Source organism: Rhinatrema bivittatum, chromosome 11 (genome assembly GCF_901001135.1).
Source record: "Rhinatrema bivittatum chromosome 11, aRhiBiv1.1, whole genome shotgun sequence".
Taxonomy (NCBI): Eukaryota; Metazoa; Chordata; class Amphibia; order Gymnophiona; family Rhinatrematidae; genus Rhinatrema; species Rhinatrema bivittatum.
Genome location: NC_042625.1, coordinates 36,642,514 through 36,665,059, shown reverse-complemented (window position 1 = coordinate 36,665,059; position 22,546 = coordinate 36,642,514). Strand labels below are relative to the sequence as shown.

General features: G+C 44.0%; 1 protein-coding gene across 3 annotated transcripts in view; it reads left to right on the top strand.

Annotated features, from left to right (window-relative positions):
- Positions 1-223: 223 nt before the first annotated feature.
- The window catches only part of CCDC92 (coiled-coil domain containing 92), a 45,204-nt gene continuing 22,881 nt past the window's right edge, over positions 224-22,546 (top strand). The window contains exon 1 of one of the 3 annotated variants that reach the window (XM_029571343.1): positions 224-257. The gene's annotated coding sequence lies outside the window, so the exon portion shown is untranslated. Of the gene's footprint in view, positions 258-15,098; positions 15,286-15,387; positions 16,483-22,546 lie in introns of those variants that run through there. The other 2 variants (XM_029571344.1, XM_029571341.1) reach the window with 2 other exon arrangements.

Genomic DNA, 22,546 nt, shown 5'->3' with positions numbered 1-22,546 from the left:
AAAGCGTGTGTGTGTGTGTGTGTGAAAAGACACACACACACGCCTATATAAGTGAGAGAAAAAGCTTATGTATATGTGCGTGATTGAGATCCTATATAAGTGAGAGAGAGAGAGCATGTGTATATGTGTGTGACTGAGAACCAGTGTGACAGAGAGAGCTTGTGTGTAACAGAGAGAGGAGAAAGTTGCATGCAAAGCATCCCTCCTCCTGCAAATTCAAAACAATCTCAGGGCACCTGGATTTCAACCGTTCCCAGGTATGCAGAGCAAAGCATTTTTTTTATCCTTATTATTTTTCATTATTGGGTCTTTGTGCCTATTTCGAAATATTTTATTGGTCTCTAGAAATGTTTGATATGAGCTTTTAATTATTGGATATTCCATTCATCAGCTGTTTTGAAATAATCTGTTCTTTTTATTATTATGGGGTAGATTTTAAAAAGCATTTACTCGAGCAAAACTGGTTTTTGCTCGAGTAAATACACTTTACTCAAGTAAGTGGGCTTTTCAAAATTGCTACAATATATGCCATTGAATTGTCCATAGGATTTACTCAAGTAAGTGCACTTTACTCGAGTAAATAGCTTTTGAAAATTGCTACGATAGTATGTCACATTTACATGCGTAACTCCTTTGAAAATGACCCCCTATGTTTTTACTGCTATTGATTTTATATTTCTTGATTTGTTTTATGAGGACTGGTGGTGTTTTTATTTTTCCTTTGTTACACTGTATACAGTCTCTCTGGCTTGTTGCGGTTTCCAGTTCAGTTTTGGTCTGCATGTTTCTATTTATGCTTTATGGTCTCTTTATTCTTTCTTAGCTGAGGTGAGGTATTCTGCTGGCATGTAGTTTGTGTAGGGTTCTATAGCAGCCTGGCTTGGTCCGTTAGGAGTAGTATTGGAGTTTTAAGGCCTGGTGTAATATTTTCAGTGTTGCCTTTTCTTAGGTAAGGTGGTTACTGTTGAGTACTGAAGTTGGTGCTGTTCTGGTATGGAAGGTTTACTATGTATGCAATTTCTGTTCAGACCGAGTACTTATCTTTCCCTTGAGTCATTCTTAACAATAAAAATAATACTGGGCCTTCATTTTTTATTTCTACCATGAATTGTATGAGCAGTGTGTCACATGTGTGAGTGTGGTCTGTCAGGTATGCCACGATGAGGAAAAGGTTGAGAACCACTGGGTTAAAAGATAGAAAACGGAGAGTAGGACTAAATGATAAATGTTCCTAATGGAAAAAGGTGAATAGTGGAGTACCCCAGGGATCTGGAAACGGGAGCAATAAGTGAGGTAATCAAATTTGCCAATGACACAAAATTATTCAAAGTTGTCAAATCACAATAGGATTGTGAGAAACTGCAAGAGGACATTGCAAAACTGGGAGACTGGACATGCAAATGAAATGTAAAACAAACAAGTGCAAAGTGATGCACTTAGGGAAGAGAAACCCAAATTATAGCTACAAAATACAAGGTTCCACATTAGGAGTCACCACTCAAGAAAAGGATCTAGGTGTCATCACTGAAAATACACTTGACATCTTCTGCTCAGTGTGCAGAAGCAGCCAAGAAAGAATGCTAGGGATTATTAGTGTTGCGAGCGCGGAATGTGATCGCTTGCTCGAGGGAGAGTGAGCCCTTTGTCTGTGGTACAACCCCAGGGCAAGGCTCCAAGGTATGCACCGCAGGAGGCAAGGGTATCCAGGCACGGGCTGGGCGTGGAACATCGCTCACTTAGGCCTCCACTGAACCTGCACGCACCAAGAGTGAGACCCAACAACGCAATGCTGGTCTTTGGGGTAGCTCTTCAGCCACTGGAAAGCCCTTTCAGACCTGACACTTGGGAATGGCAAGTGCAGTAGGACAGACGGAGGTTGAGGACGGAAGATGACTTTGAAGATAAGGACTAGACAAAGGTACGAAGACTTGGCACAGAAGACTTGGAACTCAGATGAAGACTCAGGTTCAGGTTTCAGACTCAGATTCAGGATTCAGACTCGGATAGAGCCCTGAGCTGTAGTGCACCCTACACAGCCTGTAGGCTGGTCACAGACCACGCCGAATGTGAAGCAGGCTTGGACCATGACACAGTCTTGGCATTGGAAACATGACAAAGACTCTGGGAGAGTCCTGCACCACTGTGCCCCCTACACAACCTGAGGCTGGTCCTGGACCACGCCGAATGCAAAGCAGACTCTGGACTTGAGACTTGGACATGAACAGAATCTGGAAAAGGAGCTCCGAAGACCTGGAACAGAATTCAGGAACTCAGAACCAGGAATGGGACTCCAGCGTTTAAAAACAAGGGACTTCTGGAGACTTGAACAGTGAAGCAGGCAGGCCTTATACCACAAGGCACCCTACACAACCCGTAGGCTGGTCGCGGACCATAACGCTGGCACACCTGGAAGAGTAGATGAAAGAGAAGACTGGAAAGGCAGGACTTGAAGATGAGGACTGCACAGAAACTTGACATCAGGAACAAGATGCAGGGACCGTCAAGAGACCAGGAACATGGAACAAACAAGATGGAACAGAAGACCTTGAAGAAACAAGCCATGGAACTCTGAAGACTCCTGGAGCACAAACTGGAACAGGACTCCGGGAGCAGAACAACTCCTTGCAAAGGCAAAGAACAGCAGACTGAAGAGCCCTTTTATAGGGCAAGCAGGCTGATGTCATCAGGAAGGGCCATGGGGCTTTTCCCACCGTGGGCCCTTCAAATCTGCAGGAGATGCGCATGCGCGAGCATAGGAAGGAGCTGCGCAGGAGCCAGATCTCAATGGTGTGGTGTCTGAGCAGAGTCGGTGGCCCAGGCCACGAAGAACAAAGATGCCACGTCAAGGCTGGCGGCTCGGGGCAGTGAAGCAGAAGAGGGGCAGCTCCTGCCGCGAAGACGCAGCGGTGGTGGCTCGGGGCCGTGAAGGGAGGTGAGAGAGCTGCCCGTGAGCCTGACCCATGGCGGTATTCATAATACCGCCATGGGTCAGACTCATGGGTCAAAGGAATGGAGAATAAAACAGAGAATATCATAATGCCTCTGTATTGCTCCATGGTGCGACCTCATCTTGACTATTGTGTTCGGTTCTGGTCACCACATCTCAAAAAAGACATAGCAGAATTAGAAAAGGTACAGAGAAGGGTGACCAAGATGATAAAGGAGATGCACAATTCCCTTATGAAGAAAGGCTAAAGAGGTAGGACTCTTCAGCTTGGAGAAGAGACAGCTGAGGGGAGGTATGATAGAGGTCTATAAAATAACGAGTGGAATGGAACAAGTACAAGTTGTTTACTTTTTTGAAAAGTACAAAGACCAGTGGACACACAATGAAGTTGATGGGTAATACATTTAAAACTAAAAAGAGAAAATATTTTTTTACTCAACACATAATTAAGCTCTGGAATTTGTTGCCAGAGGATGTGGTGAAAGCTGTTAGTATAGCTGTGTTTAAAAAATGTTTGGATAAGTTCCTGGAGGAAAAGTCCATTAACAATTATTAAGGTACATTTGCAGAAAACCACTGCTTATTCTTGGGTAAGCAGCTTGGAATCTCTCTTCCCCTTGGGATCCTGCCAGGTACTTGTGACCTGGTTTAGCAACTATTGGAAACAGGATACTGGGCTTGATGGACCCTTGCTCTGACCCAGTATAGCAAGCCTTATGTTCTTATGATTGAGACCTTAAGATACCTAAAAGTTTTAATGATGCATGAACTTCAAACTTTTTCGTTGGAAAGGAAACAGTAGAACTAGGTGTCATGAAATGAAACTCAGTGGTGACGACTCAGAGAGTGATGGATGCCTGAAATGCCCTCCCAGAGGGGGTGTTGAAGACAAGAACAGTTAATGAATTCAAAAGGGTATGGAATACTGCGGTTCCCTAAAGGCTTGAAGACAGGGATGGTGTAACATTTCCGCTGGGGGTACCCTGCACAGAATGGCAGTTACTACCCTTAGCAGAACGCATGGTGATAACCTGCACAGGGCAGTAATTACAACCATAAGCAAATTGTTGGGCAAACTAGATAGACCATTTAGTCTTTATCTGCCATCGTTACTATGTTACTATGTATGTGATACAATAAAGCAGTGGTTCCCAAACCTGTACTGGAGAACTCCAGCCAGTCGGGTTTTCAGGATACCCACAATGAATATGTATGAGATAACATTTGCATTCTAATATGCATGAGATAAGATTTGCATTCCATGGAGGCACTGCATGCAAATTTATATCATGCATATTCATTGTGGATATCCTGAAAACCCGACTAGCTGGGGGTCCCCCAAGACAAGTTTGGGAACTTCTGAAATAAGAGCGTTGATATTATTCTCTTCTTCAGGTCACTAGTGTTAGTCCTGAAGAGGTAGAAGTGTTCATCCAAGAGACTGGATCACTGACCTGTTGTTGCGCCGGAGGTGGATCCTTGGGCCGAGGTGGGGTTGATGCAACCCGTAGGTAGGGACCTACGGGTCCCCACTGTCTGCAGGCGGAGTGGGCTGATGAACAGAGGCCAGCTGGAGCTTCACCAATACTAGCCCTCATTCCCCTTGGGTTGAGCATTTGGGTGCCGGGGCCGGCTGGACTTAGGTGGGCCTCTGTATGCAGTCGATGTATGTATGTATTTATTTATTTATTTATTTGATGAGTTTTATATACCGTTATTCGGTTGAGCCATCATAACGGTTTACAAAAGTGTACAAAATTTTGTAACTGAGCATTAGTAAGAACAGTAAACAGATTCTTAACAAATGTGTAGTAGTATAGAGACATTTGAACCATTGAACAGAATTAGCGAAAAGGATATCGAGTCCAGAATGAGATAATATTAGGATAGATGGGGAGGGGAAGTAGGAATAGGGGGAATAGGGGTGAATTATGGGGTAAGCAATTGGGAGTTCAGTTGAAAGTCGGTATGATTAGATGGTTGAAAGTCAGTGAAGAATTTGCGGAACAATATTGTTTTTAAGTCCTTTTTGAATGTTTTTAGGTCGTGTTGAATTCGTAAGAATTTAGGTAGGGTATTCCACATTTTGGGTGAGGCAATTGAGAAGGCTCTTTCTCTTGTGGTTGCCAGATGAGCATCCTTGACAGGGGGAATGTTTAGGTAGCCAGAGTTATTGGATCGTAGGTTTCTTGCAGGCTTTTGAGGGATTATGTTTAGTGAGTTAAGACCTTTATTATCATTATTTAGGATTTTGTGGATAATAGTCATTGATTTGTATGCAATCCGTGCGTTGATGGGTAGCCAGTGAAGTGCTGTCAGAATTGGTGTGATGTGTTCGTTTCTTTTTGTACCAGTTAGGATTCTGGCAGCTGAGTTTTGTAAGATTTGGAGTGGTTTGAGGGCTGAGAGAGGTAATCCAATTAGTAAGGAGTTGCAGTAGTCAAAGGTTGAGAAGATTAGGAGATGGAGTACAGATCTGAAATCGTGGGGGTTGAGGAATGGTTTTAGGTGTCTTAGGGTAAGGAGTCTGTGGTAACCTTCCTTGGTTTTGTTTGTGATGTGGAGATTTAGAGATCGGGTTCAGCCCAGAGACAGCAGGTAACAGGGCACAGTCTTTCACTGGACAAGGTAGTGTTCTGGAGACTCGGGTGCCAAAGGAACGGAGGAAGACAGGGCGCCCGAGCAAGAGCAGGCCGAAGCCTGAATAAACCAAGTCCAGGGAGTAAGCTGGAGAGGCGTCGAGGAACAAGCTTGAGTCAGGGCTGGTGGCAATCTATAGGCAGTGGCAAGCAAGGCTGAGGTCTGATCACAGAGATAGTCAAGCATAGTCAAATGATGCTGAGGTCTGGGTCTGGAGAGAGGCAACAGCGTTGTCAGGCGAAGCAGAGGTCTGGGTCTGGAGAGAGGCAACAGCATAGTCGGGCGAAGCAGAGGTCTGGGTCTGGAAATAATCAATGACGTGGTCAGGTGAAGTAGAAGTCTGGGCTTGGAGAGAGTCAATGGCATAGTCAGGCAAAGCAGAGTCAAGTCCGTGTAGGCAATCCGAGGTATGGAGCAAGGCAGGAACTAGGAAATAGGAACCAGGAACAAACGAGGAACAGGAATGTAGGAGTGATACGAATCTCTAGGAGGCAACGAGTACTTGACCAGCGAGGAGACCTGTTGCAAAGGCAACGCTAGGGAGCGGAGCCTGCGCTTAAATACTGAAGCTCCGTCAACGTCATAATCCGGGGCTGCGGCTAGGTTCCCACCGCGGTCTCTACTTAAACCTCGGTGATACACGTGCACACGCCTAGGGAGGGGCGTAGCGCCGAGTAGCAGCATCTTTCTGCCGGCCAAGCAGAGAAGTCCAACGAGAAGCAATGAACGTGGTGGCTGGACTCGGAACACCAGGGACTGCAGCTGGGCCGGAGGCACCGGGGGAGGCCCGAGGACAGAGCTGACGGCCCACTGCCACCAGTGAGGAGGAACCAGGAGCTGGAATCACTGTAGAAAGGTGAGGGGGTCGTGCCGCGGGTCTGCTGCGGATGGCACGCATAACACCTGTTAGTGCAGGGGTGGCCAACTCCGGTCCTTGAGAGCCACAAATAGACCAGATTTTCGAGATATCCACAATGAACATGGATGGCATAGATTTGCATACAATGGAGTATTTATTGTGAATATCCTGAAAGCCAGACCTGTTTGTGGCACTTGAAGACCAGCATTGTCTATCTGTGAGCTACATCTCTTGAGTTTTTTGAACTGTTAAAACTTTGCATCCTGCTTTACTTGTTTTGTACTGCTGAATTGATTAATTTTGCTTCAGTAAACTTTACTTCTTGATTTGGACTGTTTGGGGTTTTTTCCCCCAAGAATTTGCATATGAGTCTCCTTGGGGGTCAAGCTATCCCCCTAGCCTATTTCTAGAAGTGCATAGAAAAAGGGGGTTTCATTTAGACTGCTTCTCCAATCCCTTGTGTCTCTGAGAAGCCAGGCTTAGAAGTTACAATCTCTGATCAGGCATAGTCACGTGTAGCATCAAAGCCAATAGTGACACTCTGTGCCAGTCCTGGTTTTTTAATAGGGCTTTGGATCCGTTTCTTCCATTTCGGCGGATTTGCACGCATGTCGCCGACTTTCTAGTACCCGCAGAGAAATGGATATTGTGCATGTGTTTTTAATAATGAGATATGTGCCTATGTTTTTTCACATGTACTTGAAAGTTAGCGAGGTATGTGCGTACCTGCCGACAAGGAAGAAATGAATTAAATCACAAGCAGATTGTGATAAATTGCAGGAAGACCTTGTGAGACTAGAAAATTGGGCATCGAAATGGCAGATGAAATTTAATGTGGATAAGTGCAAGGTGATGAATATAGGGAAAAATAACCCGTGCTATAGTTACACAATGTTAGGTTCCATATTAGGTGCTACAACCCAAGAAAGAGATCTAGGTGTCATAGTGGATAACACATTGAAATTGTCAGCTCAGTGTGCTGCGGCAGTCAAAAAAGCAAACAGAATGTTGGGAATTATTAGAAAGGGAATGGTGAATAAAATGGAAAATGTCATAATGCCTCTGTATCGCTCCATAGTGAGACCCCCACCTTGAATACTGTGTACAATTCTGGTCACTGCATCTCAAAAAATATATAATTGAGATGGAGAAGGTACAGAGAAGAGCTACCAAAATGATAAGGGGAATGGAACAGCTCCCCTATGAGGAAAGACTAAAGAGGTTAGGACTTCTCAGCTTGGAAAAGAGACGGCTGAGGGGGGGATATGATAGAGGTGTTTAAAATCATGAGAGGTCTAGAATGGGTAGATGTGAATCGGTTATTTAGTCTTTCAGATAATAGAAAGACTAGGGGGCACTCCATGAAGTTAGCATGTGGCACATTTAAAACAAATTGGAGAAAGTTCTTCTTCACTCAACGCACAATTAAACTCTGGAATTTGTTGCCAGAGGATATGGTTAGTGCAGTTAGTATGGCTGTGTTTAAAAAAGGATTGGATAAGTTCTTGGAGGAGAAGTCCATTACCTGCTATTAATTAAGTTGGCTTAGAAAATAGCCACTGCTATTACTAGCAACGGTAACATGGAATAGACTTAGTTTTTGGGTACTTGCCAGGTTCTTATGGCCTGGATTGGCCACTGTTGGAAACAGGATGCTGGGCTTGATGGACCCTTGGTCTGACCCAGTATGGCATGTTCTTATGTTTTAATGTCTCTCTTCTTAGCTTTTTGGGCTTTCTCCTGTTCTAGTCATTAGAAATGGTTGGAATGCCACCTTTTCTAAAGTTTCAGGAAACATAATTTGCATATTTCTCAAATAGGGGTTTTCAAAGAGAACATAGGCAAGGGCCACCAAATGATCCACTGCTAAAATACCTCAAATTCTATTCTCAACATTTTTGGGGGTGGAAGAGGGGAGGAAGGCAATTCCAAGGGCTGTAATAATTGGCCCTCTTATACTCCCCTCCCCCTCTCTCATATGTGTCTTCTCCCTATCAGAGGGAGGAAACTGGCACCCACATCTTCTGTGTGGGAAGGGGAATCCAGGCATGGGGAGGCCCCTTGATGCTTACTGTTGGGCGTCAGAGAGAATTAAATCCCTCCCTCCCCAGTGCTAACCAGTCCTGTCACTTTGGGCCAGTTCACAGGAGGATGTTTGAAGTAGATAGCATATCTGCTGTATTTTTTTAGGTTTACATACACACTATTACTGTGCACAAGGTTTGGAGGCAATTTTTAGCATCTGTATAAAAGCATTTTTTGCATACCATGTTAAATGGTGCTTTAGATGTGCATGCTAACTTTTTTAGAGAAAATTTTATTGCATGGCTGAACTTAAGAGTCCTTATCAGTCAGGTTTTAGAAGAAGCAGTAACACAACAGAGTAACATAGAATTGTCAGCCGAAAAAGTCCAAACGATCCAGCTAGTCTGCCCAGCAAGCTTCCCGTGGTACTAACTGCCATTCTGTGCAGATTACCGCATGCGTCATGTTAAGAATAGTATACTTACAAGCAAGACCAAGCACCTGCAAAACCCATAACACAATTACTGTAGCATTTTATGTGGTGAGCCGCCTTCTTGATGACACTGACATTGCTGCTCGAACGTTCTTTGCTTTAGGAGCTGCTGTATGATCTTTATCTCCAGTGTCCGTGTATCAGCACCCCAAACCATAAAAGTCGGGGCCCAGCATGGGCTGTCTTCAGAATCCAATGCACATTATTCCCTGTCCTGCCATCAAAGCGGAGAGCGGTCACTGTTGTACCTATATCATCAAGGCTAATTGGTTAAGGGTAGCAGTCCCCCATACCTTCTGGTTAAGTGTACTTATTACCATTCCATGCAGATTGCCCCCATGCACCCTTTTTCTTCATTATCATCTTCAAGCCTTTAGGGATCCACAGTGTTTATCCCATGCCCTTTTGCATTCATTTACTGTGTTCATCCTCACCACCTCCTCCAGAAGGGCATTCCAGGCATCCACCATCCTCTCCGTGAAAAATTATTTCCTTATGTTGGTTCTGAGTCTTCCCCCCTGGATTTTCATGTTATAACCCCCAGTTCTACTGTTTCCTTTCCAATGAAAACAATTCGAAGTTTGTGCATCATTAAATCCTTTTAGGTATCTGAAGGTCTGTATCATATCCCGCCTTGCACCTCCTCTCTTCCAGGGTGTACATATTCAGATCCTTCAGCCTCTCCTCATAAGTCTTCCGACACAGACCCCACACCATTTTGCTCACCCTTCTTTGGACCGCCTCCATCCTGTCTCTATCCTTCTTGAGATACGGGCTCCAGAACTAAACACAGTACTCCAGGTGAGGCCTCACCAAGGATCTGTACAAGGGCATCACCACCTCCTTTTTTTGTACTGCTTATTCCTCTCTCTATGCAGCCCAGCATCCTTCTGGCTTTAGCTACTGCCTTGTCACATAACCTTGCCACCTCAGATTGGCAGACACTATCACACCAAGGTCTCTCTCCCTGTCTGTACACATTAGTCTTTCACCATCCATCACATACAGCTCTTTTGGATTACCGATCCCCAGATGCATGACTCTGCAGTTCTTGGAATTGAATGCCAGCAGCAACTCCTAAAGGAAAGATTGATGGGTAAATGTATCATCAGGACACGCTAGAGAGATAAAGTTCCTGGATGGAATAAATGATAGCTTTATGGAGCAATTGGTTCAGGAACCAACGAGAGAAGGAGCAATTTTAGATCTAATTCTCAGTGGAGAACAAGATTTGATGAGAGAGGTAATGGTGGTGGGGCTGCTTGGCAATAGTGATCATAATATGATCAAATTTGAATTAATGACTGGAAGGGGGACAGTAAGCAAATCCACGGCTCTCGTGCTAAACTTTCAAAAGGGAAACTTTGATAAAATGAGAAAAATTGTTAGAAAAAAACTGAAAGGAGCAGCTACAAAAGTAAAAAGTGTGCAAGAGGCATGGTCATTGTTAAAAAATACCATCCTAGAAGCACAGTCCAGATGTATTCCACACATTGAGAAAGGTGGAAAGAAGGCAAAATGATTACTGGCATGGTTAAAAGGGGAGGTGAAAGAAGCTATTTTAGCCTAAGGATCTTCATTCAAAAATTGGAAGAAGGATCCAACAGAAGAAAATAGGATAATGCATAAGCATTGGCAAGTTAAATGTAAGACATTGATAAGACAGGCTAAGAGAGAATTTGAAAAGAAGTTGGCCGTAGAGGCAAAAACTCACAGTAAAAACTTTTAAAAATATATCCAAAGCAGAAAGCCTGTGAGGGAGTCAGTTGGACCATTAGATGATCGAGGACTTAAAGGGGCACTTAGAGAAGATAAGGCCATTGCGGAAACATTAAATGATTTCTTTGCTTCGGTGTTTACTGAAGAGGATGTTGGGGAGGTACCCATATTGGAGAAGGTTTTCATGGGTAATGATTCAGATGGACTGAACCAAATCACGGTGAACCTAGAAGATGTGGTAGACCTGACTGACAAACTGAAGAGTACAGTAAATCACCTGGACTGGATGGTATACACCCCAGAGTTCTGAAGGAACTAAAAAATGAAATTTCAGACCTATTAGTAAAAATTTGTAACCTATCATTAAAATCATCCATTGTACCCAAAGACTGGAGGATAGCTAATGTAACCCCAATATTTAAAAAGGGCTCCAGGGGCGATCCGGGAAACTACAGACCGGTTAGCCTGACTTCAGTGCCAGGAAAAATAGTGGAAAGTGTTCTAAACATCAAAATCACAGAACATATAGAAAGACATGGTTTAATGGAACAAAGTCAGCATGGCTTTACCCAAGGTAAGTCTTGCCTCACAAATATGCTTCACTTTTTTGAAGGAGTTAATAAACATGTGGATAAAGGTGAACCGGTAGATGTAGTGTACTTGGATTTTCAGAAGGCGTTTGACAAAGTTCCTCATGAGAGGCTTCTAGGAAAAGTAAAAAGTCATGGGATAGGTGGCGATGTCCTTTCGTGGATTACAAACTGGCTGAAAGATAGGGAACAGAGAGTAGGATTAAATGGACAATTTTCTCAGTGGAAGGGACTGGGCAGTGGAGTGCCTCAGGGATCTGTATTGGGACCCTTACTTTTCAATATATTTATAAATGATCTGGAAAGAAATACGATGAGTGAGATAATCAAATTTGCAGATGATACAAAATTGTTCAGAGTAGTTAGATCACAAGCAGATTGTGATAAATTGCAGGAAGACCTTGTGAGACTGGAAAATTGGGCATCAAAATGGCAGATGAAATTTAATGTGGATAAGTGCAAGGTGATGAATATAGGGAAAAATAACCCATGCTATAGTTACACAATGTTAGGTTCCATATTAGGTGCTACAACCCAAGAAAGAGATCTAGGCTTTGTAGTGGATAACACATTGAAATTGTCAGCTCAGTGTGCTGCGGCAGTCAAAAAAGCAAACAGAATGTTGGGAATTATTAGAAAGGGAATGGTGAATAAAATGGAAAATGTCATAATGCCTCTGTATCGCTCCATAGTGAGACCGCACCTTGAATACTGTGTACAATTCTGGTCGCCGCATCTCAAAAAATATATAATTGAGATGGAGAAGGTACAGAGAAGGGCTACCAAAATGATAAGGGGAATGGAACAGCTCCTCTATGAGGAAAGACTAAAGAGGTTAGGACTTCTCAGCTTGGAAAAGAGACGGCTGAGGGGGGGATATGATAGAGGTGTTTAAAATCATGAGAGGTCTAGAACTGGTAGATGTTAATCGGTTATTTACTCTTTCGGAGGGAGCACTCCATGAAGTTAGCATGTGGCACATTTAAAACAAATTGGAGAAAGTTCTTCTTCACTCAACGCACAATTAAACTCTGGAATTTGTTGCCAGAGGATATGGTTAGTGCAGTTAGTATGGCTGTGTTTAAAAAAGGATTGGATAAGTTCTTGGAGGAGAAGTCCATTACCTGCTATTAATTAAGTTGGCTTAGAAAATAGCCACTGCTATTACTAGCAACGGTAACATGGAATAGACTTAGTTTTTGGGTACTTGCCAGGTTCTTATGGCCTGGATTGGCCACTGTTGGAAACAGGATGCTGGGCTTGATGGTCCCTTGGTCTGACCCAGTATGGCATGTTCTTATGTTCAAATCCTCGACCAGTCTTCAAGCTTTCTTAAATCTCATCTCATTCTCTCTACTCCTTCAGGCGTGTTCACTCTGTTGCAGATCTTAGTATCATCTGCATATAGACAAACTTTACCTTCTATCCTTTCTGCAATGTTGCTTACAAAGATAGTGAACTGAACCAGTCCCAAAAATGATCCCTGTGGCCCTCCGCTTAACTCCGATCTCTCTTCCATTTACCATTATATGAGGTCTCCTATCAGTCAACCAGTTTGCAGTCCACGCCACCACTTTGGCACCCACTCCCAAGCTTCTTTATTTTGTGGCCTGCAAAGACTGTTACTGTGATAGCTGAGCTGAATTGGAGGGATATAAAATAGAGACGAAAAACCCCATCTAGTTGCAAATACAGACTCATAGCCCAATTGAGCTGGAAGCTCTAAGGAGCAGGAAGAAATTGTTTGACCAAACTCTCCTCCCTCCCTGCCCCCAAATATTTCCAAGCCTCTTTTTTCACCCTCTTAAAATTAGAGATCTGATACAGGTTTAAAAAAAACCCCCAAAACCCTTCAGGCATAGGAGCCAGCTCTGTGGGTGCTTCAACAACCCAATATTGAGTGAACTCCTTCATTCAGGTAGGGATAATTTGTGTTGAGTTTAGCACTCAGAGGGGCCTATGCAATAAAGTACTAGTGCACAGGTTAATCCGCGGTTGGACACGCATTTTGGATGCCCTAGACAAATGCATGTAAATACTATGTCGATGAAGCAATTAGCTATTACTCCCTGATGCAAAAAATCGCCATGCACCTGATACGCACTTTTTAACACAGTAAATTTAACACTAGCCCCAGAGTTGGTGCAAAGTCTTGTCTGCACATCAAGGGCTCAACTAAAAAAATACTGCTTTTCTGTGGTTTTCTCCTACTTAGTATTGTTGCGATACTAAGATCTACTCCTTGCGATGACTAAAAATTATTAAAAAATGAAAGGCTTCATTTAAAAAAAATTATTTTGGGTGCACAATATACACGCTTCAGGCCGTGTGTATTGTGTGTATATTGCACCAGTAACTTATCTGCGGTGCGATAAAAATGCTCCTATTGAGCATCCATTGTCCTAACCTGTGCACAGCCACGTCTCCTGGTCACTCAATGCATTTGAGTGCTAGGGACGCACAAATCTTCCCTAGCATGTCCTTTTCAATGCAGCAGCTCATGTAAATATTGCATATGTTGCCCAGGAGACATGGCTATGCATGCATTAAAAAAAAACGGGCGCCCAGTTTGGACACACTGTTTTATGCACGTCTTATTGCATTGGTCTAGTTAACAGTGAAAGTCCTCTTCCCCAACCCAGGCTTCAGTGCTTGATGATCTGGCCTTCATGGGGCAAGCGTTATGAGACTTGACTCGGTTTAGCATTAGAGGAAACATTTTGAAAGATGTGCAGTTTTTCACCTAAGTGGGACTGTGCGCAGATACAGACACACCGTCAGCATTAGATTGTCTAAATGTCCATCTGGATCTTTGACTTGCTGCTTCAAGGGGTGACAGGGGGATGAGGCTTGTTATGGTTTACACTCCCAAATGCTTGGTGCAGCGCAGGGGCAAATCATTTTAACATCTCAAATTTGTAGAACTTTTAAAAATAATTGTATTTATATTCCTCCTTTGATTACACTCAAGTACTGTAAGTATTTTCCTATCCCCACGTAACTTGGATAAATGCAGAGCTGCCATGTGCCCTAGTACAAGATGGGAGACTTCTGGCCAGTTCTTCCTTTTTTTTAGCTCAGTAGATTCCTTCTTCGCTTATTTTTGTGATTTTAGCTCAATCAGAACCAGGGCTGGGATCTTGGTACCATGATCCTTAATTTGTAACTACCTGGGGATTTTTTCCCCCTTATTTTCTATCTCCTCTCAACTTTCTTTAATTGGCATTGCAGCGATAGTCCTTGGCTGAGGGGTTGTGTGCCAGCGTATGCCAGCATTCTTTCCAGAACCATGTAATCATGAGGCCCATGCAATGAGTGGGAGTCCATCCTCCTCCTGAAGGCTGTGTCCGCTGCCTGCACAGCATCCCCAACCCCCACCAATCCAAGGAGCAAAAGTTCTGAGCCATGAGAACGGCGCCCAGTCTTGTCTCTTGAACTTGCATCCCAATGCATTGAGGTATGTGTAGTCCCTGCTTCTGTCATTTGAAAAATCAGCATTGGAGCTACCACAATGCATCCGGATGGGGTTGTTAGCAAATTAGACATGACCTACAACCTCCCTCCTTGAAGAAGGTGCCTTGACATCTCCGAGTGGATCTGGCTGCAAAATAAGAGTTGCCACCTGGATCCAAATTTTGTAGACTGATTGATCCCTTTCTGGTTTATCCCCCATTACATATGGGGGCTTATAGGTCTGACGTCTCCATTGTATTTCCTTAGAAAAGCAAGACTCCAACTCCCAGCATGCAGTGGGAAAAACCGGGACCGGCTCTGTCTGTCCAGAAAACGTGGAACCAGCGGGCAACCGTTGGTGCAAAACCAGGCCTTCTACCCCTGCCTCTACTTTTTCAATGTCACCTCCTCCCACTAGGCCTTCTGGATCTGGAAACTGGAGGAGGAGGAGAGGCTGGTGTAGGGGGCCCCTCTAGAGGGCCACATCCCGTTTTTACCCATCCAATGGGCCCCTCCGAGGGTGGAAGAATTTCGGGCACAACGGATCCTCCGCCCTCAGGTACCGGCGCCGCTTCAGCGCTGTTACCTCGTTCCCATGGCAACGGGGAACTGCACCTGAGCCGTGCGCCTGCGCGCTCAGCCAGAAACGTCAACGATTTCAGCATAAACAAAAGCGAAGAAACAGCCCTCCCCGGGCGGCCGTGGCAGGGGGGGGGGCGGGGAGGGGGAGGGAAAGAGAGAAAAGCGCCAAGCGGCCGAGAGCTCCGCCGTCTCTGGCGCAGAATGGGCGCAACGCGGTAGAGAGCGGAGAGGGCCCGGCCGCCGGCCCAGCATGCACCGCTTTATTGTGGCCGGTAGCTCAGGGAGATGCGAGCGGGCGCAGGCTGACCTCTGAGTGCAGCCGAGGAAGGAGACCTGCTGCTGGGGCAAAAGAGAACGAAGAGGGGGAGGGAGGCGATCTGCTGCTGGGGTAAAAAAAAAAAAAAAGGGAGGAGATCTGCTGCTGGGGTGAAAGGGAAAGAGAAGGGGGGTGGGAGGATCTATAGCCACTGGGGCGAAATTTCGAAAACAGAGAAAAACCGGGGGAGAACTACTGCTGGGGCATACAAAAAAAAAAAGGAAGGGTGTAAGGAGATCTCCTGAGGGGGGGAAAAGCCAGAGGAGATCTACTGCTGGGCTGAAGAGAGAGGGGTGGGGGGAGATCAGCTGCTACCGAGGCCAAAGAAAAAGAGAAGGGAGTGGGAGATCTGCTGCTGCTGGGGCAAATATTAAAAAGCCGGAGGAGACCTGCTACTGGGGTGAAAAAAGAGGAGTGGGAGGAAATATATGTTGGAGAAGATCTGCTGGGTGGGTGATCAAAGAGAGAGGGTTGGGAGGAGGAGATCTACTGCTACTGGGTCAAAAGAGAAACCGGAGACATACTGGTGTGAAGGAGAGCTATTGCTATTAAGGCAAAAATATATATATATATATATATCTGCTAAGATAAAAGGAAAAGAGGTTGGGAGGCGATCTGCTGCTGGGGCAAAAAAAGGAGCTGGGGAAAATCTGAAGTTTAAAAAGGAAGTGAAAATCTGCTGGGGCAATAAAGAGGAAGGGCAGATTTTCTTGAAAAGGGGGGTAGGGAGGGAGAGCTGCCGCCGCCGCTGCTGCTGCTGCAGGAAAGAAGAATTGCTGCTGCCATGCTGCGCCTCATCCCAAGGAGATAACCATTCCCCCTCCGAACTGGACCCGCCGGGCCGTCCACCCAAAGAAAGTGAGCAGCCGAATGGCTCTGGTTTATACTCTCTCTCTCTCCTTTCCCTCCCCTGGCCCAGCAGGCAGGATCCGGGAGGGGCGTCCCGTTCAGTCCGATCCAAGGAGCCGCAGTAGGGGTAAAGGGGCCCTTTAACTCCCACGGCCCAGAAAACCGCTCGTGGAAGAAGTGGCCGGCAGGAGATGCTGAAGGATCCCGGGGGTGGAGGTTTCCTGGAAGGGTGTGATCGGGCTGGAGGAGCCTCTGATCCGCATTGCAGGTGCACGATCAGCGTCTCCTTCCCGTCCTTTGGCTTCCTGGAGCTGCTTGGTTTAAAATATTGGATTTTTGTTTTAGTATGGGAGGAATAAGTGCGATATGATCTCATGTTTTTTTAATTACATTAAGTCGGTAAGGAATATTTCAGCCGCCCCTTCGCAGATACCTTCACTTTACTAGATATTGAGTGATAGTACAGTAGGGTGAGTATTTCAATATGATGCTTTTAAATTTGCAATACAGTTAGAATTTGGTTTGTACTGTATATTAGAAATACCTAAAAATGAATATGTGGTTAAGCTATTTTGTCTCTTGAAGAAGCTTGTTAGGTGGTAGTTGGTAATTAAATGGATTAATAGAAATTATACAACAAACCTAACTGTATTTTGCTACAAATATCAACTGTTATCAGAGTGTTGTATTTTTTGCTCATGATTGTAAATTGCTGGCTTTTTCTACCTATATCTGAGAGCCTGAAGTCCCTTACAAGTATGGCACTGTATGTTTTAAGCGATTAGTGTTACAAGTAAGCAGTCTTTCTGACATGGCACTGTGTTCTGCAGAAGCAGTTTTTGCACCTGGTCTTATAATAATATTTACTTTATTTTAGATATGATGGCTCCCAGGTATGAAAATATGGTTTGTAATTTTTAAGTTGTGGAGCTGAAAACCAAGCAGTTTCTTCTTTGGCCCCCCAAAAAAGTGATTTTACTGGGGACAACAAAGAGTCACCTCCCAAGGGTTTCTTCTGATGAGCTAATTCACGTACTCTCTTGGGAGTACACTTCTGTTCCCTTAGGTAATCATATCACCCGGTCTCTTGGATAGTTCTAAATAAGACATTTTTTTCTAGGCTTTTGTGCTTTTCAAGGCCTTGCAATACAAATAGTCTCAGGTTGTGTGTTTGTGAAGTGGATTGTAAACACAGGAGAATGCAAAAACATGCAAACTGCTGACATGAACTTACTATAGAGCCAGTTAATATAAATAAAAAAAATATTATCTGGGATTCTGTTTAGCTTAATATTTATTTTATATATTTGCTATCCCACCTAGGCACCATAGGCCTGAGGTGGCATACAAATGCATTGTACTTAAATATCCACTAGCTTCCTTTTTTGCTTGAAGTATAACTTTTTGACACAAAAGAAAACTAATTTTGGTAACAGAAATAATACCTTTTAGTTGTTCCGTACTGGTTACACCTCACATCTTAAGTGCACTGTTTCTTAATTTCCCTAGGGTGTCCTCGTAACCCCAGAGGCTGCTATTTTAATCTCTAATACTTCTTTGCTTTAATTCTAAACAAAGACTGAAGAGAAAAAATAACAGGAGTGGACTCTGTCCTTGAAAGCTCATGCTTCAATAAATTGGATAGGCTATAAGGTGCCACTCGACTCCTGTCACTAACATGGCTAGCCCTCCCTTTTTTTTTTTTTTTTTTTAACAAAATAATTGAAATGCCACTATTCACTTTTCTGCAGTGTATGGATTTTTAAGCAGATCTGCTCTTTATCTCATATTGAGAAATAAGAAAAGAATCAGCATTGCAAAAATAGATTTTTGGAACTGTAAGGTGTTTTAGGAGGAACTTAGATTTAAAGCTAAAGAAAGAGCTGCTGATGCAGACATCTTCTCAGAGATAGGATACAGAAGTGAAACATTTATTTATCGACCTTGGACTTGTCGTAAAGGAGACTTGAAGAAAATCCAGTGCTCTAGGAGGTGGTGCTCTAGGAGACTTCTGAAGGACATGAACTCAGATGAAAGCATGCAGGAGATTCACAGTAATGCCAGCAGAAAAAGACCAAATGGTCAATCCGGTTTGCTTAGCTAGTTTCTTACGGTGGAAGATCCCTGGAAGATGAGATTTGCTGGTCATGTATCCCGAGGCTTTGGGGACAAAATGGACTAATCTAGCACTGAAGGGCATGAATGAAGGCAACAGGAAAGCAAAGAGCAGTCTGGGGCACTGATTTTAAAAACTGATCAAGATCTGGAAGTTTGGGCGAAACAGCAAGGAAAGTTGAGCCCAGAGAAAACTGGCACGCTCGAGTCGCCAGCTTTCCCCGGTGATGGTGGTATTACTGTATCAATAATGTGATGGTGTGATTAGCAAACATTCATCGCAGGAACATCGAGGGCTTCCTGAATTTGTGCATGGTCTCTTTGCACTCTGCAGATCACGACATGCCTGGTCCATTTCCAGCCTGTTGTAAATCCCAACACAGTGCAGTTGGATTTGAAACGTTCAGCATTGTGCACTGGGAAGATAGCAAGATAGAAGTGCTTTGAACTTTTTTTTTTTTTTTTAAATGTTTGGCTCCAGTCATTCAGATTAACTTTCTACTGCTTTTATGAAGTTAAAAAAGAAGTCAACTCTAACATAATACAGGAGTTCTGCAGTTTTCCTATTAATACCAACTGCATGCAACTCCTGTGCCTTTTGCATTTTCGTGGTTTTGCAGCACACTATAAATAAAAAAAAAAATCTGAATTTTTTTGATAGAAGGAACAAATTGTGCATGATAAACAGAGGAAATAGTTTTGCATTTTGGATGAAGGATAAATGTGTATAAGTACTTAAAAACCTCAGATTTGAACTCTGGCTGTGTGCATGAGCTACATAATTACTTGCTGAAGAATAGAAATACATGTGCAAGACACTAATTATACCTTTATATAATGACAAAAACCAAATATCCAGCTGACTCCTTGCTCTAATTAGAGGCTATATGTGCTAAGCTTTTTTTCCCATAGACACAAAATAGGCCCCTTAAAGCAGGAGTTGTTAGAAGTAATTAACACATTCAACCCATCTCCAGTGGGTCAGACACAGGCGGTGAGGGACAGGTAGCATGCACTGCAGAATGTGTGTGAAATCCAGTGAGACTTCTAGTCTTGGAAATGCTAAAGTAGGCAATGGTTGACTGCTGGGACTCTTGTGTTACTGACATCTTATCTCCCAGTAATGTGGCTGTCTCCCCAGCATACCTCACGCACTGCAATCCAACCTTTCATTATTCTCCTACAGGTTTGGGAGCCTCATGACCCTCACTGGGGCATTTACTGATTTTAAGAGCCCAGCATGGGATGCAGTTGGGGTTTGAATATTCAGAGTAAAAGAAAATGTCATTTTGACTGTTACTCAGAAGCATGCAGAAGTATAGAACAATTAAATGTCATTTCTAAAATCAGAGCTGGATATTTTTTTCACATAGTTCAGGCTGTCTTTCTCTCTCTGTAATTTGCTGTGTTTGTGTGTCAGTCATGCTCTAAGAACCATAATGCGCTGCCTTTTCGGAATATTTAATGATTGACTTGGTTTCCTTAGGGGCAACTTTCAGTATGCCACCAACAGTTGTATCTTGATCATTTTTCTTGTATTTCATCTTCAGTTAAAGTTATTTTCTTGTGGCAATTTTCTGTGCATTCCATGCGGGTACCAATGTATGGGCACATCTGTAGGCCAGCATTCTCTGATCCTTGCCCAGTCTCTGTTGCTGGGAGAGGTGTGGACATTGGCTGGGGACATGCTCATTTGTCTGCTGGGCAAAGCATGGATGCTGTGGAACAGTGTGTGTCCTTTTGGCTGGTGAGGCAAGGAGAGGGAATCTACATGTGCGCTGTTTTATTTATTTATTTATTTAGAATTTTTATATACCGACATTCTTGATACAAATATCAAATCAGATCGGTTTCCATTATAACAGATTAAATTATATTATATTAAATTATATTACATTAAATTATAACAGTTTTCTTTTACTGTCATTTTTGCTGGGCTGTTACACTAGGCCAGGGGTGCACTGGCAGTCCTGCCCAAATCACAGGGCACTCTGTCGGGGGTGAAAGGGATCCTGCTCGGAGCGGGAAGGAGGGAGGGTCCACATGGCACTCTGGGCGAAGGGAGAACCCCCTCGGAGTGGGGACCTACATCCCGAGCTGGCCTGCTGTGGTGATGTCACTTCCTCTCACGTGGCCATGGGCCAGAAATGGCCGGCGGGATGTAATTCACCCTGGTCTGATCGGGATTTTAGCGTGTTTAGTAAGTGGGAGCTGCACTGGAAAGGGCCGGACAGGGCACTTTGTAACTTGGCTCCTGCGTCTGTACTGTGGCGGTGCCAGGAATGCGGGTATTCAGAAGGCATTGAATAGGTACAAAAGCTGTCTGTTTAAACTGTAAGTGCTTTGTAATTTGAGTAAACGTTATCATTTTGTTTTCTCTTGTGAGTTTTGCTGCAAGTTTTAGTGGGCTTGCTTCTGAGCAGATTGGGGGTGATATTGGACTCCAGACTGTATGTAACATTTTCAGTGAGAATAATGTGGAAAATAATAAGCACTTGGACAAACTTTGTATTTCAACTGTCAAACTATGCCTTTTTTTACCTTACTACCTTCCAATCTTTGAACCATAATTGGAAGAGGTCACCCAAAACAAAGCTTTTGGTTTCTTATTTTCCTAACCTTTTACAAGATGTCAGTCTGCAGATAGATAGTGTCAGCTTTCTGAGTGTCATGATCCCTAGGACCAGGCAGAGGGCCTGGACCGGGACCCTGACCCCTGGACTGGCTGGGGATAGGGGGAGGTCTCAGATGTCGCTCAATGGCGACATCATGCGGGAAGGAGCTGTGGGTTGTGGCCCTAACCCTGGGATATTATTCTGATCGTTGGGATGAGTTGGTGAAGATATAAAAATTGCGGGCAGGGAATCCCCAGGTAATTGTGAATGAAGGTATTTGATGTCCTAGCCTAACTGGAAAATATTTGAATCAATGAGAAAAAAAAGTCTTGTTCTTTATTGTAATTGTCAGTAATTGTTCTCATATTGAGCTGTTCTAAGCTTAGCATGGCTGGTGATGACTTCATGACCAAACTGATACTGTCTGGGCTGTAGAACTGGAGGATTTATATGTTTTCTAGAGGCAGAATTGTGTCTGCAGTAATAAGAAGAGAACAGGATTGAGTAGACAGGAAAGCTGGAATTAACTCTGTGATGGCTGATTAATTGCAGAAGGAAGGAAGCTTTCGGCATCAGCTAAGTGGTTCTTGTCTGTCACTGCCTAGATAATGATATCACCTGCAGGAAGAATGGATGGAGGAGGTGGAAGGGGGCTGGATAAATCCTCCTTCCTTTTAGAAATGACACGGGCCACTCGACACACAGCCCCATTTAGACTGTGATCAAATGGGATATGGGCAACAAGAGTAAATCAGCTCCACAGTGGCATTAAACCCAGCTTCCTTTGTTATTCTTCTGTAAGATTTACTTTATTACGTAATCAAGCTGGCTTGAAAAGAGTCATTCCATTTCCTGGGCTTGCCATTGGCGAGAGACCTTTCTGACGTCAGTACCAACCTGCTGAAACTAGTTGATACTCTTGCTCACCGTGGCACCATGCAGATGTGCACAGATGTAAAATAAAGAAGCATCTCGCTGATTAGGCAGTTAAGTAAGACATCATGTGTGCCATTCATGACATCACCGTTAACAAAATGCCTTCTTCCGTGCCAAATGTGCTCGTGTTTCCTTAATTACTGGTAATTGGCAAGTGGGTGTGATTGCGCAGTTGCATCGCTAGTGCCTTCTGCAATACAAAAGCCAGTCCACCGTACTGGGAAAACCTCTCTTTCACTGGGTTCTCTGTGGGTCCTAATTCAGCTCTGCCCACAGCATGACACCCCAGGAATGGCTGGGGCTGTGCCCCCGGGGCTGCTCTTCATGGAGGGAGATTCAGGGTGGAGGCAGAAAGGTCTCCAGCATTTTTCCCTGGTTTATATCTCGTTACATTCCCTGCCATCCCT